The sequence below is a fragment of the Phocoena phocoena genome, chromosome 15 (genome assembly GCF_963924675.1).
Source record: "Phocoena phocoena chromosome 15, mPhoPho1.1, whole genome shotgun sequence".
In the NCBI taxonomy this organism is placed as follows: domain Eukaryota; kingdom Metazoa; phylum Chordata; class Mammalia; order Artiodactyla; family Phocoenidae; genus Phocoena; species Phocoena phocoena.
In genome coordinates, this window is record NC_089233.1 from 79,232,652 (window position 1) to 79,252,461 (window position 19,810).

General features: G+C 42.8%; 1 protein-coding gene across 1 annotated transcript in view; it reads left to right on the forward strand.

Moving 5' to 3' along the window:
* The window catches only part of TSHZ2 (teashirt zinc finger homeobox 2), a 448,413-nt gene extending 428,815 nt beyond the window's left edge, over positions 1–19,598 (forward strand). The window contains exon 2 of the mRNA XM_065892296.1: positions 19,486–19,598. The gene's annotated coding sequence lies outside the window, so the exon portion shown is untranslated. The remainder of the gene's footprint in view (positions 1–19,485) is intronic.
* Positions 19,599–19,810: the final 212 nt, after the last annotated feature.

The window sequence follows — 19,810 nt, forward strand, 5'->3', positions numbered from 1 at the left end:
GCTCTTCTAGGTAAAGAACAGTCTCAAGTTTCTACACAGCATATGCACAGGAGGCGGGGTCATCGGGGATGGTTCTTCTTTAGGATGGGGTGTAATTTTCTCAATTTCTGGTTCTTAACCATCTAGATCTAAAAATTGACCAATTAAAACACTCAAATGTGCAATAGGGAATAAAGAATTCATATTTTTATAAACCATACATTTCAAACTTGTTCTGGAAATCATATCTATTGGGTACTCCATACACTAGACCAAAGTAAGAATTATTTTCTTGACAATGTCTGTGCTATGCTCAGGGAGTTGGGATATCTTACCTCTGTGCCCCAACCTCACTGGCTTTCTTTCAGGTCCTTGAACAAGTCAGACTCCTTCCTGCCTAAGGGCCAAATATATTGGGATTTCTCTAAGAATTCTCTTTTATCAATTCTTTATCTGGCTGGCTTAGTTTTAACCAATTCTTCGGATCCTGGCATAAAACACCCTCTTTATAAATGTCTATTGTAGCAGACTTCCCTGGTGGTGCAGTGGTTAAGAACCTGTCTGCCAATGCAGGGGACACAGGTTCAAGCCCTGGTCCAGGAAGATCCTACATGCCGTGGAGCAACTAAGCCTGTGTGCCACAACTACTGAGTCTGTGCTGTAGAGCTTGCGAGCCACAACTACTGAGCCCCCGTGCCACAACTACTGAAGCCCACGTGCCTAGAGCCCATGCTCCACAGCAAGAGAAGCCACTGCAATGAGAAGCCCATGCACCGCAATGAAGAGTAGCCCCCACTCACCACAGCTAGAGAAAGCCTGCATGCAACAATGAAGACCCAATGCAGCCAAAAATAAACATAAATAAATAAATAAAACTTTTTTAAAAAGTCTATTGTAGCATCCTCTCTCTTCTCCAAGATATACCCAAGCACACATGCAGACTAAGTTAGAAACCCTTCTTATTCTCCCTCATAAATCCACATGCTTTTCTGCATGATGTTTGCCTCCACTGTAATTAATGTTTTTATCATTTGTGTGAGTGTCTGCCCCAGACCTTTTCCTTCCTAGACCATAGAGGTGGGGATCATTTTAGTCTTGACCATCATATAGTACAGTAAGCACACAGTAGAGACTCCATAATTGAGTAGATTCATTATTGGGTTGAATGAATGAATACATGATTGGGTTTGCTAGTAGGGTCTGGGAAAACCTAGGTGAAGAGAGCCTAGGAAGCAGGTCAAACCTGATGATGGATAGACTTAGGTTTGCTCAAGGGAGTGTAGTCTGCAAAATAAAGATCCCAATTATAGTCAAGAAGAATAGCCAAGGTCATGACCAGAACAAGAGTGCTTCATCAAGTATGAAGAACAAAGGGAAGTTCATAGCCCCAGAGGAGCAATGAAGGGCATAGGACAGGCTTCAGATGCAATTCGCGCTGGGTCAAGGTAAGTGGTTTAGGAGTTTAACTGTGGAAAGTCTGAGGGACTTGGAGGCCCTGCTTTATGTGACACAGGGGCCAGACAGCGTTCAATGGAGAGTCTGAGCTCTCACATCAACCTTTATTAGCTTTGTGAACTTGAGCCAATTACGTCACCTCTCTGAGCCTCAATAACTTCACCTGCAAAATGGGGATATTAACACCCACTTCGACAACAGGACAGCGTTTGTATAAAAGAACGTTATGTATGTGAAGGTTCATGCCATGGTTCTTGCACGTTCTTCTACTCAGGTCTTCCAAGAAGTTTCGACTCAGCAATGGGTCCTGTCTCTCCTTCACGTTTTTCTCAAGGCATGGGTTCTATCACTGTTTGATGTGTCTGCCTTATCCATCCTTTATAGAGTGGAAGCTTCTTGGAGGAGGAAACTTGTGTTACTCACCATAATTCTGTTAGATTCCCGGTAGCACACAGGTTGGGTGGGTGACAGAAAGGCTAACTATTCAGAGGTCCTAGGCAGGAATGAAGACTGTGGAATTATCAATCAGCTCTAAGGCTACATGTGATCCTTCCCCAGGGATCCATGGCTTGGAAGCTAGCTGATGTCACAAAAGAAACACTTGATACATATTGAATGAATAGATGAATGAATGAATGAATTTGCCTTTCGTTATGCATGGCAATAAAGAAAAAGAAATTTAACTTTGTCTTCAAGATTTTTGAATGCCTCTGCCAACAACTAAATCTCTTCCAGGGAGGGCAGATGGCAGCCTGTACAATGAACAATTTAATCTTTAGAAAATGGAACAACTTTGCCAGCAAACTCCATTTTTCTCCACGAACACATTGTCAATAACATGTGCTCTCAAATATGTGGTGAAATTGATGACTGGGCCCTGATTTATGGAAACAACAACAAATTAAATGATTTCTTAGCTTGGGGTCCTTCAGATCAGCTATGAATTTTTTTTTTCCCTGTGCTCTAATAATAGAAGAGGTCTAATTAAAATGCCCTGCTGGCTGATTGTGTGTGTGGAGTACAGGAAAGAAAGGAGAGTGTCCAGTTCATCTTAATGTAAAATCAGGAGGGGAGAAGCCACTTATGTGATAATGAAGATTAACTTAGGCTGATGCTGGGGCTCCCTCCTCACATAAAGGCAGATATTGAGGGAATCCTTCATACAAACACTTTGGGGACCACTTATTTAGCGCCTTGTAAGAAAGTTTCTTGGTCTTGGATAGACTTGAGGCTTTGGACTTGGATGACAATAGACCAGGGTGGAGAGGGTTGCTCAGAGAAATGGGACTCTCTATTCCTGAATCACAGCCTGGTTCAGAAGGAGTCCCTGTCCTAGAACTCCTCCTTCGAGAATGACGATTCTAAACGCATATTTGGATCAAGAAGTTTTTTGAGAATCTGATGAGAGCTACTGATCCCCTCTCCAGAAAAAATAAACAAGTGTATATTTACAAATGCATACACACACATACACAGAAATGCAAGATTTGCTTGTGGTGTCATGTCTCTCCTCTGCCATAAGCTTGAATAACTTGAGCAACAATTTCTACTCAAAATTCCAGGCATCACCAGCTTTCCTATAATGCTCATCCAAGGTTAAGAATCGCTTGATTTAAGGAACCCTTGGTGGGACTTCCCTGATGGTCAAGTGGCTAAGACTCCACTCTCCCAATGCAGGGGGCCCGGGTTCAATCCCTGGTCAGGGAACTAGTTCCCACACGTGGCAACTAAGAATTCACGTGCCGCAGATAAAAGATCCCGCGTGCCCCAACAAAGATCACACACACAGCAACGGAGATACGCGTGCCTCAACTAAGACCCAATGCAGCCAAATAAATAAATAAATATTTAAAATAACTAACTAAATAAAGAGGCCTTGGTGTCTGTAGGTCACGAAATTCTTAATCATTTCAGGCTGCATACTTCTTTGGCCATCTGGTGTAGCCCGTGGAACCCTTCTCAAAACGAATGCTTTTAAAGATATAAGATAAAATACCTAGGGTTAAAAAAATTCATGGAAATACAGTTATCAAATATTAAAGAAACTAATTTGTGGTATAGTAACAAATGAATTTTTTATATACATTAAATAGCGTGACCATAACTAGGGCTAATAACCACTGTAATTTCAAAGTAATGATGAGTGTACATGATATCGCAAGATATTTACAAGATATTTACATTTACAATGTGACATGAAAATATCTGTGACATTTTGGTGAAAATATTGGTGATAAAAACCATAATGCTGCTACTACTATTGTGATTTCATGTCCACATTCATAGATGAAGGAAATGTTGAATTTCAGTTAAAGGTTCATGAAATTAAAGCTGTAATTTTCTTTCCCACGCAACTTCACGGGTCCCCTGAATTCTGTGCGTGGGTGTCGGGTGAAGGTTCCCTTCCCTGGTTTTCCTCATGGTGTAGAAATGACCTTAGGCACGTGACGCCTCCCCTCTCACTTTGACCTCAAGCCTGACTCACATCATCTTATTTTCTCATTATTATTGACTGAAACATCTCCTAACTAAAAGCACAATGATGGGAATATGGCGTACATCTGATTGGCTTGACTCTGAAGCTCTGTTTCAAATATGCCCCATCCCTAGGGGCAGAGGCAGCTACGTGCAGAGGAAGAAAGGACTGTCTGTGGGAAACCTGTTTTTTTGGTTTGTTTCTTTTGCTAGTGATGTTAATTGTCTCTTCATTCATTTATTTATTTATCTTGGGGGTGGGGGTACGCAGGCCTCTCACTGTAGTGGCCTCTCCCGTTGTGGAGCACAGGCTCTGGACGCACAGGCCCAGCGGCCATGGCTCATGGGCCCAGCCGCTCCGCGGCATGTGGGATCCTCCCAGACCGGGGCACGAACCTGTGTCCCCTGCATCGGCAGGCGGACTCTCAACCACTGCACCACCAGGGAAGCCCTGTGGGAAACCTGTTTAACCTAGAACTTAAGCTTCCAGAAGGCAAGGACCAAACTGTCTTGTTTCAGGTTGAACATTCCAGCACCTAACCCAGTGCCGGGCACAGGAAAACCTCTCAACACGTACTGATTCAACCAAGGAGTAAACATCAGCGGTCAGTTAGCAAAGAACAAGGGAGACCTTCCCGGACTGTTTAATCCAAGGGGCTGGCATTCCATGGATGTCTCTGTCTGGAGATCTTCTGGGGAAAATGGACCCATTTAAGTTAAGTGGAGAGAAGTCTCCCCGCCTCTATAGGTATTCCCACAGGTGTTCAAAGAGAGCTATTTCCAAAGAACAGAGGATGGGAAACGTTTTCTATAAAAAGCCAGATAGCAAATATTCTAGACTTTTCAGACTATACAATCTCTGTCACAACCACTCAGCTCTGCCATTGCAGCATGAAGACAGCCATCAATAATCCATAAACAAATGTGGGCCTGTGTGACAATAAAACTTCATCAACGGACTCTGAAGTTGGATTTCATAACATTTTGATGCGTCCTGGAATATTCTTCTTCTTTGGACATTTTTCATTTCTTTAAAAATGTAAAAGCCATTCTTAGCTCACAGGTCATATACAAATAGGCGACCTTTGGGACCTGACCCGAGGGTCGTGGAATGGAAGCTGGGCTCTGGTTTTGCTCTTGGTTGTTGGTGGGTTGGTATTTGCCAGTCTGGGCCATGCCTCCATCTACGCCGCCATTATTATGCTCCCTTCTATGGCCCAAGCCCTTTCCCACCCTTGGGGACTTGCACTTAGGGATGCTTCGCCGGGCACGTGAGCTTCCAGGGGCCCCCATGGCTGACCCTTTCTCATCTGTCAGGGCTTAACTCAAATGTCACATCTCGAGGGGCCTTCCCTGGCCCCTTCTCAGCATTAGCCACACTGATGGTCACACCTACAGCCACTCACTTTTTCATCACCTGCTTTATCTTCTTCATAGCACTTACCTGATGTGGTCTCGCATCTGCTCTAGCAAAATACCACAGACTGGGAGGCTTAAACAACAGAAATGTATTTTCTCATAGTTCTGTAGAGCGGAAGTCCAAGATCCCGGTGCTGGTAGGGTTCTCCCCAAGCCTCTCTCCTTGGCTTGCAGAGGACCGCCCTCTTGCTGCCTCTTCACATGGTTTTTCCTCCGGGCAGAGCCCCGCCCCGCCCCCGCCAGGTGTCTCGTTATTTTATAAGAACACCTGTCAGATTGGATTAGGGCCCACCCTAATAGCCTCATCTTAATTTGATCACCTCTTTAAAGACCTTAGCTCCAAATCTAGTCACATCCTGCGTACCGGGGTCAGGTCATCAAGATGAATTTGGGGGTGGAGGGAGGGAGACACAATTCAGTCCATACACTGGCTTCCAAGATGCTTGTCAATAAAGCTTTTGTCATTATTACTTTAACCTCAATTGTTTCTTCTCCCTGCCCCTGCCCCTGGCCTCAGAGGGAGCAGCTTGTAGCTATGGAAACCCTCCACACAAGCTTTTCATCAACTTCCTTTCCACAAAAGATGAGAACTTCAAGACTTCCTTGGTGGTTCAGTGGCTAAGACTTCAGGCTCCCAATGCAGGGAGCCTGGGTTCAATCCCTGGTCAGGGAACTAGATCCCATATACCGAAACAAAGACCCAGCCCAGCCAAATAAGTAAATAAATAGTAATAAATAAAGTGGACAATTCAATGGTTTAGAAAAAGAAAGGATGAGAGGTCCACCCCATACTTCATTTATAGCTATGCTTGGAAAGGGAGAACGTTTTCTAGTAAATTTTATAAGTGAGACATTTAAAATACATATCACTGCATCTCAACAGCTGATTTGGGGGTGGAAGAAAGCCTTGAATTCCTCTGAGAAAGAAAACCTGGTTCAGTGTCTTTTCAGTGCACAAACAGGATCCAGGGTCGAGTCTGAAGGGTCTCCTGGCAGTGTGGACTAGTGGGAAAGGGGGGGGTGGGCAGGGGCTCAAATCCTGGCTGCACCTCTTACAGTCGCGGTGACCGCTCACTGCACATTCCCCGGAGTCAGCTGACCCTTTGTAAAAGCACTACCGATGATGAGCACTTCCAATTTGTTGTGGGAGCCTCTGTGCCTCACGAGCCTCACAGCGCCTGGCAAGAGGTGAGTCCTCATTGCCTGATAATAGCGATTGTTCTTAATACAGGAGAGCAAACAAATAAACAAACCCCAGGCACTTGAAGGTCTCCTGTGAATTCTTCCTTCGGAAGGAAATCTGGTTGCTCAGTCTTGTAACTAGACCATTTGAGCTGGGACTTGTCAATAAGGGTCACTGATCTTACAAACCCTGGTGCTTTGCGTTGCTCATGGGTTTTTTTCTTTGTTGTTGTTGTATTTTTTTTCATATTTGCATGTGTTGTGAAGGGATTTAATCTAAATAGAAATGCAGATTTTGGATTGGGGAGGGGAAAGAGAGAGGGATGGAGAGAGAGAGAGAAGGAAGCAAGGAATGCTGCAGTAGAATTGTACAAATCACATGTTCTACCCAGTCTCGGCAAGAACAGTTTATTGACTACGTGGCACTAATCAACCAATCGATCAGTTGTACATTAGGGCAGAAGTCGTCAGTCTCAGGAGCTCATTAGAATCCCCCGGAGAACTTTTGAAAACCTCGGCGCCCAGGCCACACCCTGGACCAACGAAGGCAGAATCTGGGAGATTCTGGGCATCAGTGGCGCCCAGACATCCAGTGTTGAAAGGCTTCCAGGCAACCCCCATGTGGCATGGGGCCGGAGTGGAGAACTCACCCAGAGGCATGGGGTGCAATTACGTAACTCTGGGCCACTTACTAGCTGTGAACTGGGGCGAGCTGCTGTGCATCTCTGAGCCTCAACTTCCTCGTCGGTCTGGAAGGTTAAATCAGATGCAATTGGTTTAACACTTGGGCTCCGGACCAAGAACATACTGGCTTAGTAAATACCAGGTTACTATTCTCGCCGTCGCCCAGTGGACGTGAAGGCGGGGGCCACCATGTCACTGTCTGCAAAATGGCAGAGGCAAGAAGAATCCCTGAGGTCATTCAGTCTCATATCTATGACTCTACAAAGGTAGAGCAGTGGGCGAAGTACAGAGAAAAGCTCATACTTCTTTATGGAGTGACACGCAGGGGCCAGGCCCTGGGCCGGTACTTTGGAGTCTTGAGAACAAGGCAGTCACCCCTCCTGCCCTCCTAGACCCTGAAGGCTAGTGGGAGAGGCAAGCATTAAACCGTATTCACACAAACCGAGCTATTATTAATAGCAAGTGGAGGGCAAGAGAGAGGAAATCTGGGAACATGGATTCTGGAAGAAGGAAAGGTCCTTCTGAGGCCGTGATGTTTAAGCCAGTGGGTGAGTGTGGAGCAGGAATTATCCGGGCATAATCACGGGAGGGACACTCCAGCCAAGGGGACAGAGGGTGCAAAGGCTGTGGGGAGGGCTGGAGCTTGACATTTTTTAGGAGATTCTGTTTAAATCATAAATAAATGAATAAAAGAACATCTTTTTTTTCTCAGAGCATCTCCAGGCACCCAGACTCTCCGTAACATACTTTGGGTAACACTGGTGGAGTCCGTTGAGATACTAGGTTTGAGCTCCAGACAAGTCTTGACTTCGCTCCAGATTCACTAGGAAATACTTGCATGGGCTGGGGTGGGGGGGGCCATTTAACCTCCTGAACCTCCACTTCTTCATTTGTAAACAGGAAATTACAACTCATATCTTCCCAATCTTTCATGAGGGTTGGTAACAATTGGCCACTTTCAAATTGGTAAAGGGTAAAGGTTATTATTACGAAGCAGCATGGCCCTTTGGTGACAGAGAAACCTGGTTCAAATCCCAGTTTTGCCATTTCCCAGACATGTGATCTTGGTCTCATTACTTAAATCTCTGTCCCTCAGTTTTCTGATCTCTGATAAAGGGGGTTCATAAGAGCTACATTTGGGGATTATTATAAGAGTTAAATAAAACAATTACAGTCAGGGTTTCCCTGGTGGTGCAGTGGTTGAGAGTCCACCTGCCGATGCAGGGGACGCGGGTTCGTGCCCCGGTGTGGGAGGATCCCACATGCCGCGGAGCAGCTGGGCCCGTGAGCCATGGCCGCTGGGCCTGCGCGTCCGGAGTCTGTGCTCTGCAACGAGAGAGGCCGCAACAGTGGGAGGCCCGCAAAAAAAAAGGAAAAAAGTTGCAGTCAAGCTTCAGGCAAAGAGTAGACGTGAATGAAACGATCCTTCAAGGAAGGGAGACTCTTCTTGGAAAATGGGAGGGTTTGCCTGAATTATCTAAACACTGTTTCCAATCCACCAACCCCCTTGTCCAGTGTAGACGCAGCACAAACTGTGCTGCAGTGGGCTTAGACACATAATCACAGAGGTAAAACATATTCTGCCGTTCATTTTCCATACTTGGAGGGCAAGCCGTTCTTAAAATGCTAACAACTCACATTTAAGCAGCAGTAAAGTCCCCTAGCTGGGTCCATGCAGTGAATCTCGTCTGCTTGTAAGTTAGTTGTCATAAATAACATTTGACTCTGTGCTCCACCTAGAGAAGATGAGTTCCATCGTGAATCATGTGGACTTTAAGCTGTCCGGGTTGTTTATAGTGGTGTTTGCCAGCATCTAGACCTCTTTCAAACAGTGTAAGTGCCCTTTTGGAGCGTATGAATGTGGCTTAATAAAAATGGGTACAGGGAAATTGCTTCCTTTCTCTCCTATATGACCATGCACCAAAAGCAACCATACATGAGACTTGACAAATGTTAAATACATAATTGCCAAACGCGAAATTATAATCAACATTGAAACCACCAGGGACGTTTTCCCTTTCCATTGTCAGGATGTTCTGATCTTTGCCACCCTTTTAATTTATCTCTTGAAAGGACGATAACAGCTGGACAGTTCTTCAGTCCTTATCATTTTTCATTATATAGCTTTACCGAGCAACATGCCTTTAGAAGATTCTAGTTAGTTCCACTGACAGCAATAATGGCTGAAGGACAGGCTTCTGAAGCCAGACAGACCTAAGTCCAAATGTGGCTCCACTGCTTACCAACTAACTGACCTTGATGTTCTCAACCAGTCCAAACCTCTGTTTTCTCATCAATAAATAGGGACAATGAGATCTGCAGTCAGGTATTATTGTAAAGTGCGGAGCTTATAATGAACACTTGATAAAATGGTAGGTATTATGACTGCTTTCTACTCCCTTCTTCTTAATATCCACATCAGATGTTTGGAAATGCTATTTTATACTTTTTTATAAAAGAGGAAAACTTTTCTTAGCTTCACGTCTGAATTGACAACTGATTTCTTTTCACCATTTGTTTAATGCCTGAAATAAAGAGGCTCTCTTCTACTTAGTTTTTTAAATTTCCAGAAGGTAAGAATAATCCATTTTCCAAGACCTGATGATTACTTATTTTTAACACATAAGCAGAATTTTATGTATGTATTTTTAAAAATCTATTCTACACATTATTCAACAGCACTTTTAAGGTACCATATTGTATGCAATGCAATACAATCAGAAAAGAAAAGAAAATCATTTTTTAAATCTACATTTTATTGAGCACTTACTGTGTGCCAGGAACCATTTGTGAAAGGCACTATTATCATCCTGATTTTGCAGATGTGGAAACTTAGGTAGAAAAAGGGTAAGTCATTTCCCCCAATGTCACCCAGCTAATAAATGGAAGTGTCAAACTATTAACAAAAATGCCAAAGGAAAATGGAGAGAGAATATGAAGAGAAGTTAAGGGACGTAGACTGTAGCCTTCAGAGGTTACACAGTTGCTGAAGTTGGGTCACTAAAATTGACTCTGAGCTTCCTAGCAGTGAAAGCAAAAATGGAAACAAGATCCATCCCAAGACTGACCTTTCCCATAAGGAAAATCTATATCAGGATTTAAGAATAAGCCATGCCTTTTCTGATACCTAATGTCTGGCAGAAAGTTCTTGCATAACTCTTGTGATAGAGTACAAAAAAGACAATTGGAGGTTCCCATGTTAAACCAAATATCTAAAACTGAAACCATTCCTTTCTGTAAAATTAAAAAAAAAAATTCAACTATTCCTTTCTGCAAAAATATGTTTTGCTTAACACTGGGCTCCATCTCTTTTTAATAATTATTCAATCCAAGCTTTGTCAAAGCATCATACTGGGAAGAGATTCATGTTAAAAAGCAAGTTGGGAGGAGGGAGAGGAACCTGCCTCTCTCTGCCTTATCATTTTTATTTAGATTGACGTACCTTTGGTTATAATTAGGGATAAGTGTACGGCAGTTAAGACTCCATAATCCCATCATTAGTTGTCAAGAGATTTTCAGAGGGCAAACCCTCATGCCGTTTCTTTCATTTCTGTCTCTTAACTACTTGGGTAGCCTGAAGTTGAAGAGTATGCTTTAAGGAACAGATTTTCTGCTGCCGTTGAAATCTTCTAAGCTGACACACAAGCAAGGACACAAATGACACCTAGTGACAGCATTTGCGCCACTCTCAGGAAGCCCCGCATCTTCTCGCCTGACACTTTTGTTGTTGTTGTTCTCCAAGACGTCACCATGTTTCTGCCAGTTTCTTGAACAGCCATTTCGCACACCATGGTGAAGAGATTTTAAACCATTTCGAGGGCTGCCCATGAAGTAGACCTAAAGGGAACTTATTTTTTAAAATATTTCCAACTGGTCCACTCCATTAGACACTGGAGGTTGGTGATATCGGATGGAGGTCAACCTAGACGTTTGCTCTGGCAGTGATTAAAAAAAAAAAAGACATGGAAAAGTCTCCTCCAGCTTTAGGGCTGTAGACAGTTGACAGTCTGGTTTGTGTCATGAAGCATATATCATGCATTTGAGACACATGGTTGATTTATCACAAGTTGTGCTTTAAAAGAGGAAGTTCAAAAGTTGAGATTTTCCAGTGTGTCAATTATGACCTGCGTGCTGTCTGCATTTAGACGTCCTAAGGAGAAGATTATCAAGATCAATAATAGCATTGCCTCCTGTGCTTCAAGGGTCTAATCAAGCGCTCCTTAAACAAATATGCAAAAAAAGAAGTGTTGTTTCATGGGCACAGATTCAACATCAGGAACAATTAGTTTCGTGGTTAAAGGTAAAGACGCTGAAATCCAGAAAGTGTATATTCCTATTGAATATTGGAATATCCAGTTCCACCGATTGTCACGTCACCTTGGATAAGTCACTTCAGTTATCTAAACTTCAGTTTTTTCCTCTGTAATACTGGATACCCCGTTGAGTTGTTGAGATGATTAACGAAAATAATGCATAAGTGGTGGGTCTAAAATTAATAGTCACTACACAGACGTTAGTTACTGATATATAATTTTTAGTTTTTTTTTTTTTTTTTTTCTGATTCACCTCTTTGAGGTTTGACATAAGAAAGAAAAAGTCCTTCTTGCCATTCATAAACTCAGACCCTTCCTCCTATCTGGTTTATTTGGTAGCCTCTCCTTTCCTTGGGCAAACAGTCTGGGTCTCTGTTTTCAATGGTGAGAAAACTGCATGGAAGAAAGGAATTGAGAAAAGGCAAAACTATATCAAACAGTATTTTAAAATGTTATCCACCTACTCACATGAAGCTACGTCTGGCGTATAAAAATTGTTCAACACGTTTAAGCAATTATTTTATTCATTCAAAGACTTGAAATTGGTCCACCAAAGTTTCAGTGTTTCTGCACACAGAGATTTCTCTTAGGAAAAATTAGATGAAGCACTAATGATGAAATTCATCAATGTAGGTAAGCCAATTTGGATTTTCAAATTGTAAAATCAATTTGAAAAAAATATTAACTGCAGGTTTCTCCCAGGATTACAGGGTTAAAAATCGCCTGTCTCCATTTCCACCTGGCTTGCTTGTCACAGTCTTTTTTTAATAATACATTTTATATTTATTCAGCAGTTGTATTTTACTCTTTTTTTTCATTTTCAACCAAACAGTTTCAAGAAGCCCTGAATTAGGAGTCAGGTGTCCTGACCCATCACGATCACCATGGGAGCAGATTATTTAAACTCCCTCAGCAAATTATTTAAACTTTTTATCCTTGGAGCTACTAATATTAAGCCAATATATTTCAGAAGAGAATATATATATGAATGTGCTTTGAAAAATATAAATTGCTTCAGAATGGCAGAATAAATTATTCTTTGAAGTTGAAAGCACCACTTAGATGGCAAAGATTCTTGATGTCCGTTTCCTTAGACTAATTTTTCTAGTCTGTTCTTTTTTTTTCTTTTCTTTTCTTTTTACTTATTTATATTTTTGGCTGCATTTGGTCTTCGTTGCTGCACACGGGCTTTCTCTAGTTGCGGCGAGCGGGGACTACTCTTCATTGCGGTGCGCGGGCTTCTCGTTGTGGTGGCTTCTCTTGTTGTGGAGCACGTGCTCTAGGTGCGTGGGCTTCAGTAGTTGTGGCTCGCAGGCTCAGTAGTTGTGGCTCACGGACTCTAGAGCACAGGCTCAGTAGTTGTGGCGCACGGGCTTAGTTGCTCTGCGGCATGTGGGATCTTCCCAGACCAGGGCTCGAACCCGTGTCCCCTGCACTGGCAGCCAGATTCTTAACCACTGCACCACCAGGGAAGCCCCTCTTTTTTTCTTTACATGTTCTCTTTCAGAGAATTAGAGAAGAAGGATTCCAGATAAATCTATATTTTTTCTTTTGTACTGTTTTAGTAATAAATATTTTAAAATTCCCTTTTCATCTTTGAAGAGATAGACTTCAAATTATTTTCTTTAGAACTTCATTCACTCAACCAATATTTATCAAGTACTTACTATGTGCTAGATATTGGCTTATATGCTTGGGATACTGATTGAGTGTAATGCACAGATCCCATGCCTTCCTGGGCTTTATAAGCCAGAGAAGGAGGCAGACACTGAACTAAAAATTACATATATGATTATGTTCATAAACCACAACAAGTCCTAGAACGACAACATAAAAGGTGCAATATTATAACAAAATAATTTAATCAAGTTCAACGGGTAAGAAAAAACTTCTCTGAAGAAACGACATTTAAATTAAGACCTCAAGGATGAGAAGGTGCTAGCCAAACAAAGAAAAGGAAGAAGCGCATTCTAGACAGAGGGAACAGCATCTTCGAATACCTGGAGACATGTTTCAGAAACTGTCAGAAGGCCAGTGTTCTCGGGACATATCACTAAGCAGTACGGACCCAGGAACGGTCAGAGAAATGGCAAAGCAGATCAGGCAGAAAGTCTTAGAAAAACAGGTTTTTTTCTAAGTGCCGTAGAGGTCACTGAAGGAGTCTAAGCTGGGAGGAATGGGAAGTGACTGCTTCAATCTAATCTCAATTTTCATAAGCTCACGTTTGCCATATGGGAAATGATCCACAGGACACAGAGTGGACTAAAGGAGCCCGGTAGGAGGGACCCACAGTCATCCGGGAAAGATGTGTACAGGCTTGAACGGGGACACAGAGTGGAGATGGAAATCAACTTTGGCGAGGAATTTTATGACCAGGTGTCAAGGATGACCCAACATTCTAGCAGGAGCAATTGAGCTGTTTGAGGTTCCATTTCCCATGAATAGAAACGTTAGAAAGGAAACAGGATGGGGACGGGGGATTCAAACGTCGGCTATTGGAAAAGTTATGTTTTGAGGCACTTGTGAGATGTTCACGTAGAGATGTCCAGGAGCCAGCTGGATGCACGGATCTGGAACTCAGTCCTCAGCACACGGGTGAGATTTAACATTATGGAACAAGGTGCTGCTGCCTAGAAACGGCTCGTGTAGAGCAGGCATCCTCGCCCTTCAAAGACCCAGTGTGGGCGTTTCTGGCCAAACATTTCATAGTTTCCCCTTTACTTCCTGAAAAAGAAGTCATAGATCAAATGACCAGCCTACACACATAATTTCAAAAAGAAATCATCTAATGCCATGATCATGTAACATGAAAGAAAAGGAAAACATTTGGGTACAAAAATTCACTAGAACCAGACTTCTCAAAGTTGAACCTGGATACAAATCAGCTGGGCGTCCTGTTAAAATGCAAATTCTGAATCAGCAGCTCTGGGGTGGACCCAGCCTTCTGCATTTCCAACAAGCCCCCAGGTGATGCCAGGGCTGCTGTTTCATGGACCACACTCAGAGTAACGAGGTCCTCGAAGACATGATGAGGTAGTCCGATGCATGCTCCTGTCAACATGTCAGTGATCAATGCAGATAAATTTGGGTGGGTTGAATGGGCATCTCAAATATAAGCACAAATGCCAAGGGTGACCCGTTTGTTAAAACAGCAAATAACTCCCATGAACATTCCGAACAAAACAAAGCACAGTTTCTCTTTCTTTGCAAGATAGCTTTATTTCTGGAAAATGCAGTGTATGTGAAACTGTGCATAAGAGACTTTGTGTTTATATGTAAAATGGACTTGGGTTCTAGGCTCAAATAACAAAAGTGTTTTCTGCTAGTTCGGAGGTTCCGAACCAGTGGTAATTTTGCCCCACTCCAAGAGGACATTTGGCAAAGGCTAGAGATATTTTTGGTTGTCACAACTCGAAGGTAAGGGGACCGCTACTGCAATCTGGTGGGCAGAGGCCAAGGATGCCGCTAAAAATCCTACAATGCACAGGACAGCCCCCCAAAAGAGAGAATGATCTGGCCCAAAATGTCAATAGTGCCAAGGATAAGAAATCCCTACCTACAGAGAGACCTTGCACACACTGCAAGATGCGTAACATTCCTGGCCCCTAACCATGAAAGGCTAGCAGTGCCTCCATCATGGTAGCACACCCAAAACACCCTCTGGGATGATAATGCAGCTCTGAGAAGAACAGTACAGAGTGGAGAAAAAAGAAGGCAGGTGGGACGGTGCAAGGACACAGAGAAAAAGAAGAGCCAACCAGAATGACTGGCCCGAGGGATGAAGGATCCCAGCGTGACCAAATGAAAATACAGTATATAGAATTCTACGCATCTGTTGGTGACTGTAATTAATACAAAAACAATTGCATCTTTTTGCCTGGCTCTCCCTCACAAACTCTACTTAATGAACACTGCCAGTGACTTTTTCGATATGTAATTAACTTTTTTATTTATTTCTGGTTTATTTTTATAGTATTAGCTCAACATATTAGGGGGGGAAACTCATGCAGCAGAGAGCTTGGCCTCAACTACCACTTGAAAGGCAACCAAGAGTATTTGCTTTTTTTTTTCTTTTTTGCGGTATGCGGGCCTTTCACTGTTGCGGCCTTTCCCATTGTGGAGCACAGGCTCCGGACGTGCAGGCTCAGCGGCCATGGCTCACGGGCACAGCCGCTCCGCGGCATGTGGGGTCTTCCCGGACCGGGGCACGAACCCGTGTCCCCTGCATCGGCAGGCGGACTCTCAACCACTGCACCACCAGGGAAGCCCCCGCTTTTTTTTTTCTTAAATCATTCTACACAATTTTTTCTGAACAGTAAAAAGTAATAGCAAACATTCTCTTCCCCCTTCCCTTCATTCTCTAGTTTTAATTTTCTGTCAGGTCTCATCTTTAGACCTAGAGGAAAAAAAAATTTCTCCCCTTCTTTTAAGATAAGAAATAATTTTTTTAAGGGTATATTGTCCCAAAGTGGCCCAAGATTCAGGTCTCCTCTTTACCATTCTCTTCTAGTACAGAAACACTGCCCTTCCAGAAGAATCCACCACTTCCATCAATCATGGTGGGATATGAGATCTCTCAGAAAGAAATAGCATCATAGCCGGGTTTTAACAGAAGACACTCGTATCTGGAATTTAACTGAGTAACTGTACAGATACTCTTGGGAAAATGCCTCTACATTATTAGTAATGCTAGTGTTTCACATTTTAAGACATTACCAAGCAATCACAGGCAATATAAGAAGCAGGGCTTAAGAGACCAGAAAAACCTGAATCTGGATACCATTTCTCCTATTACCAGCCAGGTGGCTGCAGGTCAGTGGCTTCACCTCTCTAAATCCCCATTTCCTAGGCTGGAAAGGGTAGACACTAGTACCTCCTGTGTTACAGCATTGTGAAGTTGACGTGAGGTAAGGCACGGATCTCGAAAGTGTAGTATAGACTAAACACGCAAAAAATGTCAAGTTATCAAGACAGCAGGATCCTTTCGTGCTGAGACCCCCAAAAGCCAAGTAACCTGAGAGAAGAATTACAGAAAGTCAATAATGAGGTCAGGACTGAGATCTCAGGAACTAAACAACTTCATTTGTTTCTGCACAAGAGTCTGTCGTGAAAGTGTTTTCCATAAAATGACACTCAAGTATATCTGTGAGTGTTCTGTAGGGAAGAGAAGGGTTATCAAATGAATTTGGGAAATACTGGGTTAAAGAAAGGAATATTGTGTTGGATTGGGTTGGGTTTTAATTGCAGGCCTTCTCAGAGCCTTTAATACGCTAATATGCACTGTGAATTTCCAAAAGGGGACTATAATAAAATTATTTTTTCCTTTCTCCCTGCTCCCCTTCCCAGAACAAATTTTGACCTAAGAGAAACCCAGCCAGAGAAGTTTGTGTGTTGATCAAATCTGGAGCAGGTTCAAGGAAGTGATAGATGACATAAGGTTCTCTAAAACTGGTATCACATTAACATCAAGGTCAAGGAGGAGAAAATGAGGGCCATGAATAGACTGTGTGTGAAACTGCCCCCCACCAGGACATCATCCTGACTTGCAGTGTAAGGCACATTCACTCTTTAGGGAAGACAGGCTTTGTCATTCTTTTTCCTTCCTCTCTTCCCCTCTCTCCGTCCCCCTACCTCCTCCTTATGCTGTTGCAATTTCTAGCCTCTACTTTATTTTTCTGTAACCTGTTTCTCTTCCTCCATCAAGTGACCACGTGACCGTCCTCCTTCAAGTTTCCAGACCTGCCAGGGGGCGGGGTAGGAGGTTCCAACCAAGTCAGAGCAAAGACTGCTGGGGCCCTTCGTATCTGAAATACAAACTCAGTGACAAAGGGAAATGGTTCCTTCCCCTGACGGTGGTGCCTGAGTGAGCATGGAAGCTTCTGAGTGGGAAAGCCTCAATTTAAAGCCATCCACTGCTTTTTATTAGCTGTGGGACTTTGGACAAGTCACTAACCTCTTTGAGACTTTTTCTCTCTCTTATTTTTAAAACGAAGTTGTTTAAAGGGTTAATGGTAATGGATGTAAAGCACCTGGCACGTGGTAGGTATGTAATAACTGGTTGCTAGCATTGCAGTCATACTTACCGACGTATCCTTTATAATGTCTGTTGTGATTATTTTGCACGTAATTTCTCTGCACACATCAAATGTCACACAGTTTTCAACTTGTCTTTGTTCTTCTACTAGAAACTTGGAAATCTTCCTTTTCCAAAGGACAAATTAAATATAGGTCCAAAGTGGTTTTTTCTCATTAAAATGAGCACTACCACTAAATAATGTGTAAACGAGGACTGCCACCCAGATTGCATTCCTACAGTAATTCAAATAGCACATGTCTGGGAATTCCCTGGCGGTCCAGTGGTTAGGACTCTGCGCTTCCACTGCAGGGGGCACGGGTTCAATCCCTGGTTGGGGAACTAAGATCCCGCATGCTATGCAGCATGGCCAAAACAAACAAATAACACATATCTGAAAAAAATTCACCCCATTAGGTAGTTTTAAGCATTTCCCCACCACAAAAATGTTGCTATCTTTTGACTCCAAAATTTAAGCCTATTAAAATATCCCAACATACTGAAAGGCTTTAAATACAAAGATGTTCGTCACAGTGTTGTATATTATTGAATAAAATTGGAAGCAAATTAAATGTCCAACATCACAAGAATGGTTTAGTAAACCCTGATAATGTAAGTGACAGAATACATCCTGCTGTTTACAATGAGATTTCCAAGTGAAAAAATACGGAGGAAAACATTACACAGTGGGCACTTACAACTATGTAAACCTAACAAAATGGTGGGAAAGAAAATACTAGAAGGTAGCACTACAGAATGTAAATAGGGGCTTTCTCCTGATGGTGGGGCCATGGGTTAATTTTTTTAAATGCTTCACAATAGAAAAATCATATATATATATATTTTTTTTTACTTTTAGTTATGGTAAAATACACATAACGTAAAATTTACCATCTTAACCATTTTTTATGGTTTATGTTTTATTTGGTTCCATCCCTTTTTATAATAATATATCCATTAACCATTTTTAAGTGTACAGTTTAGTGGCATTACGTACATTCCATTCGCACTGTTGTGCAAACATCACCACCATCCGTCTCCAGGACTTTTTCATCTTGCAAAGGTTGCCCCTGGCAACCACAATTCTGCTTTATGTTTCTATGAGCTTGACTACTCTAGGTAGCTCATGTAAGTGAAGTTATTTATCATTTTATGACTGGCTTATTATCACTTAGCATAATGTCTTCAAGAGTCATCCATATTGTAGAATGTACGAGAGTGGATGTGGATGTACCACATTCTGTTTATCCATGCATCCACAGATGGACATTTGGGTTGCTTCCACCTTTTGGCTATTGTTAATAATGCTGCTATGAATATGGGTGTTCAAATATCTCTTCCATACATTACATATTTTTTAAATTTATTTATTTTTTTAATTTTTGGCTGCGTTGGGTCTCTGTTGCTGTGCACGGGCTTTCTCTAGTTGCGGCGAGCGGGGGCTACTCTTCATTGTGGTGCGTGGGCTTCTCATTGCGGTGGCGTCTCTTGTTGCGGAGCACGGGCTCTAGGCAGGCGGGCTTCAGTAGTTGTGGCTCACGGGCTCTAGAGCACAGGCTCAGTAGTTGTGGCGCACGGGCTTAGTTGCTCCGCAGCATGTGGGATCTTCCCGGACCAGGGATCGAACCCGTGTCCCCTCCATCGGCAGGCAGATTCTTAACCGCTGCGCCACCAGGGAAGCCCCATACATTATATTTTAAAGACTTTTTTCCTAAATTAGCCCTTCCTTTCTATGTCCCATCAACTGATTATATCATGCCCTAGACTAGACTTAATTAAGACCCTAGGCAGAACATTAATACCAATGAAATAGGTGAGCAATTTGACTCTCTGGGGGAAATAACCACCTGAGCTACTCCTCAGAAAATAATGCATTTTTTTCTGTTGTTTTGATTCCCATTACAGGACAAATGCCTTAGTTTCAACTTTCCAGCCTGGTTCCTCACACTGAGCCCTTCCTCTGTGCACCACCCTGCTCCTGTCATTGACTCCTCCTGACACCCTGCTCTAAGAAGACTGCTAAAAAAGAAAAGAAAAGAAAAGAAATCACCCCAGCCATTTCTCTTCATCCTCACTAACAATTTGGTGATGAAGTATTGATTTCCACTTCTCAGCTTATGGACAACATTAGATTTTCATTAATAAACTGCAACGGGGCTCTCTCGTCTCTACGGCCCCCTTTCCACTGTCACGAGAAAACGAAGTGCCACCGAAGAAAAGTAATGACTGA